The 4,985-nt window shown below is 40.2% G+C and overlaps 1 pseudogene; it reads right to left on the bottom strand.

Annotated features, from left to right (window-relative positions):
- Nucleotides 1–503: 503 nt before the first annotated feature.
- LOC120257635 lies at nucleotides 504–4,949 on the bottom strand (annotated as a pseudogene).
- Nucleotides 4,950–4,985: the final 36 nt, after the last annotated feature.

Below are 4,985 nucleotides of genomic sequence, written 5' to 3'. Positions count from 1 at the left end.
GGGTGACTGACCGGTGAAAGGAAATCATAGTTGGGTGATCGTTTTTATGCGTTTTGAACTTGGGTGACCGAATTGAAAACCAAGTAAAGTTGGGTGACCTCCTGAAAATTTAACCCGAGAAACAGACCACAAGAGTGCAAGAAGAGATGGAGAAGAGGGAGCAGCCTAAGAAAAACCATTAAAGAGATGATGATGATGATGATGATGATGATGATAAAAAGAAGAGTTCTCATGGCCTGATGGTAAGAAGAGTGAAATGAAAGAGAAGGAAAAGGAGGTTGGCAATGGAATGAAGAAGGAGAACGGTTCACTTGCTTTGGATAAGAGCCAGCAAAGAAAGCTTCTGATTAATGTTGCTGTTGCTTTTATGGTTTTGGTGGGGCTTGGAATGTATGTCACCTTCAAAATGAGCACATCTTGATATTGTATATATATATATATATATGCATGTATATATGCTAATGGATTCATAATAAAGAAGCAAAGAAGCAAATAACAAATAGTAAATAGCATTCCTTTTGGCATTGCAAGACAATTGAACTCAATACAGTACACAAGGTAAGATAAGTAAAAGGAAAACAAAGAATTGATCAAAGAAGGAGATACTTGGATGTTCCTAAACTTAAGCTTTGATTAGCACACAAAAAGACATTATTGGAAAGACACTTCAAAAATTATAAGAATTACGCCGATGGTGCTTCATCGAAAGTCTAAGCACTGGCAAGTTCCTTGCGGAGGAGTTTTGCTGCGGCAACCATGTTGGCGAGGGCAGGCTTGACCTCGGTGTACTTCCTGGTCTTCAGACCACAGTCAGGGTTGACCCAGAGAATGTTCGACTCGAGGACAGCCAGCATTTTGTTGATACGGTCTGCAATTTCCTCGGTCGATGGAATCCTGGGAGAGTGGATGTCGTAAACACCAGGACCAATTCCAGCACCGTACTTCACACCCTCACGGAACACGGACAAGAGTTTCTCATCGGATCGGGAGTTCTCGATCGTGATCACATCAGCATCCATGTCAATGATCGAGTGGATGATATCGTTGAAGTTTGAGTAGCACATATGAGTATGAATCTGTACCATAACAAAATTAATGTGCATTCATGTTCGAAATAATAGAACAAATTCGTCAGAAAAATTGGTGAGCAGAATGTACCTGGGTGGTATCTTTTACACCACAGTTGGTGATCCTGAATGAGTGGACAGCCCAGTCCAAATAGAAAGATTGCTCGGACTTGCGAAGAGGCAAGCCTTCTCGAAGAGCTGCTTCATCGATTTGGATAACCTGAATACAAACATCAAAATGTTTATAGTCACGAGACAATATACTGCATAATGTATGATAATTATGCATGCTAAAACTTAAAAGAACTAACCTGAATACCAGCAGCTTCCAAATCTTCAACTTCCTTCTTGATGGCAAGAGCAATTTGATAGCATGTCTCAAATCTGGGTCATATCATTGACGGTTAATTCTTCCAAACAAGAGAAAGACAAGTGATGGTCAAACGGAGGAATTTGTCTTGTAGGCTCACCTTGGCTGGTCGTTTCTGACAAAAGACCAGTTGAGGATGGTAACTGGACCTGTCAACATTGCTTTCATTGGTCGGGAGGTCATGCTCTGGGCCATTGAGGACCAGAACACGGTCATTGCCTTCGGACGGCTAACATCACCATAGATGATGGGTGGCTTCACACAACGTGACCCATATGATTGCACCCAACCGTTAACAGTGAATGTAATGCCCGCAAGCTGCTCCCCAAAGTACTCGACCATGTCATTCCTCTGTGAAAAAAGTAAATCAAAATTAATTCAGTATCTTTCACAGAAAGTCTCATACCTCAGAACATTATATTGCAGTTACAAATTAGAATTGAACTCACCTCAGGCTCGCCATGGACCAGGACATCAATGTCAAGCTCTTCCTGCAACTTGACAACTTTGCTGATTTCTTCTCTGATGGCCTGCACATACTCCTCTTCAGAGATCCTGTGACAAAGGAATATCATTGAAACAATTAATTATCATAAGAATAGAAGGATTAAATGATCACAGAGTTGTGTGTTTAATGAAGAGTTCCCACTTGTTTGCCTTGTATTCACGTCGCACTCTGCGGAGATCCATTGTCTGAGGGAATGAACCGATGGTGGTAGTAGGAAGGATTGGAAGGTTCAAATTCTTCTGCTGGGCATCCAATCTGGCACTAACAGGAGTGGCCCGACGGTGGTCAGAGCCCTTCAAAGCGGCAGCCTGAGTACAAAACAGAAGGTTAGCTTTTTAGACAAAGCTCACTTCACACAGAATAGATATGGGTAATCAAGAACTTACAGCTTTCTGAACTTCCTCATTGTTAACTCTAGGAGATGACTTTCTTGAAGCCTGAGCAGTAGCATTTGATGAGAAGAAAGCCTGCAAAAAATAACAAATAGCAAGAGAATGAAAATTAGAAATTCAGCCATTCCTCGTGCACAGCAGCATTAAATCTGACCATAGAGCTGGCTCCATTGTGAAGCCATGTAAATGACAACATTTACAGAAGCTCATCCAATGGATAGAAGAAATTTATTGGCCTAATTACCTACAAGTACAATAAAGAAAAGCAAGAATAACAGCAGTGGTAATAAACCAATGGGGTAAGCAAGGTTATCCTGGATTTTTGTTGTCCGTGGAGGAATCTAAACTAGGGAAGCTTTTGCAACAAAGGGGTATATTTGGAATGCATGCACACAATTAGCAAATTTGGGAAAGTAACATAAGGTTTGCAAGTTTTAGAGGAGGGAGGCACAATTATTCCAGAGTTATTCCCTATAACAAAAGAAACAAGAAGAATAAAAAAACGGAGTAACACAAAAATAATAGTTGTAGAGCACTCTGTACCTCATCCTTGGTACCAGCCAATGCCTTGGCCAGTGCATTAACTTCAACAACTTTCTGTGCGGCAAAAAGAGAACCATGATTTCATTTCACTGTCGAGCTTGGTCTCATTTACAAGATCAACAGCAGAGTGCATGAGTGAGCAGGAGGTCGAAACAACAAGCTTGTCTGTTGAACAAATAAGCAAAGTTCATTAACCAATGAAAGCATATACATAGACGAAAAATCTTTTCATATGCAAGTATGAATACCTTTGCCCACGATAGCCTCAAGGGCCTCAAGTGTGCTAAGGGAAGAAGCGAGATCATTGGCCCAAATATTCCTCCCATCTACAACTCCAGCAAAAAGGAACTTGCCAGATGGAAACCCACCTTTAATCAGGTCAAGGGTCTGGGTTCCACGCACAAGATCAAAACCATAACCAGAAATGCCGCTCAAGGCAGTAATAGTCCTAAAACAGCAAAGGGGAGAAATAAGATTTCACACAGGAAAACATAGAAATTCATAAGATAAACATGGCCACTGACTTGAATGCCTCAGCAGGAACATCAGCAAAGTAGGTCTCAATCAACACATTCAAACCAGAAAATGATGATTCTAGTTCTGAGTAGGCCTCAGTGAATGCCTGCAATTGGTGAGATTGAAGATCAAGGACAAGGGTGGGCTCATCAAATTGAATCCAGGTGGCACCAGCCGCCTTTAACTCAGCGATAACTTCCCTGTGGATAATTAAATTAACTTATTAAGATTGAAAAAGGGGCAAAACAAATATGTATGAATAAACAATAGCTAGAAGCATGTTTAAAGACTTACTTGTAAACTGGCAGCACCTTCCTCAAGAGAGAAAGCAGAGAGAAGGACTTCTCTACTCCTTTCGTAGGCTTGGAAAGCAATAAATAAGAGACAGGTCCTACAAGTACTGGGACTGTATCGATTCCAAGCTGCATCACAGCAGAAGAAACACAGATGAGAAGAGGATATTAAGCAAAACATAAAAGAATGTTAAGAACTAGTGTCTCGCTACCTGCAGAGTGCACAAGTCCACGTGAATTTTCGAAGAGAGTATCAAAAAATGAATCTATATCCCTTTTTTTTTTTGGTGAACACCACTGAATTCCAGTTATTAGGAGCAATTATTTTATGATGCAGCATTGGAAACATGTTTAATCGCCATTACATAGTATGGTTAATCTATCTGTCAGATTGCCATTTAACCCAAAATTGAAAGAAAAAAAGGGGTGAAAACTAGCATTCTCAACAATTTAATTACCTGGCTCAATTATTAAACATTGATTGCCCAAAAATTGAATATGAAGCATTTACCAAAGTTTGTTGTTACAATAAGTCAATAAGAGATCAGCTAATTGTGTATAAAGCTTGGCCAGGTAAATACATGCATTTCATTCCATGAGTTGACAGATCCAAGCAGCATTTAGTTTTAATCAAATATTATAATTCATCATAATAGATTAAATTAATCATTGATCCAGATCATACCGCTTTGGCCTCCTTGTATTCAGACACAGCCTTGTGAGAAGCATAGGAAAACTTTGTCTCTGGCCCCAACTCAGGGACAATGAAATGGCTGAATCAACAAAATGACAAATAAGAATGCAACTAATAAATTCAAGTCAACAAAAAGTCCAATACTGAAGATTCAGCATTTACAGTAAGATTACTTACTAGTTGGTGTCAAACCACTTGGTCATCTCCATAGCAGGCTGAGAGGAATTTCCCCTGGCCATAGAGAAATAAACATCAAATCCAATCTCACCACCAGTCCATCCATACCTAGGGGGAACAGCTCCAAGCATTGCCGTTGTATCAAGAACTTGGTCATAATATGAAAAAGTGTTGCTAGGAATAAACTTGGTCCCAGCATCAGCCATTTGCTTCCAAAATGGAAGCCCTGAGATCTCGCGGCAACCTTCTGCAAATCCTCAGCACTGCTCTTTCCATCCCAAAAAGATTCTTGTGCAAACTTAAGCTCTCTCTTTGGTCCAATGCGAGGATATCCAACAATGTGTGACGCCATTATTCTGGCAGTATCAATGGAATCAAACACCATACATTCAACTAACAATTTCCATTAATCATGAAGTGGATAA

Source organism: Dioscorea cayenensis, unplaced genomic scaffold (genome assembly GCF_009730915.1).
Source record: "Dioscorea cayenensis subsp. rotundata cultivar TDr96_F1 unplaced genomic scaffold, TDr96_F1_v2_PseudoChromosome.rev07_lg8_w22 25.fasta BLBR01002239.1, whole genome shotgun sequence".
Classification (NCBI taxonomy): Eukaryota; Viridiplantae; Streptophyta; class Magnoliopsida; order Dioscoreales; family Dioscoreaceae; genus Dioscorea; species Dioscorea cayenensis.
Note: the sequence above shows the minus strand (reverse complement) of the source record. Positions and strands in the feature narration are given on the sequence as shown.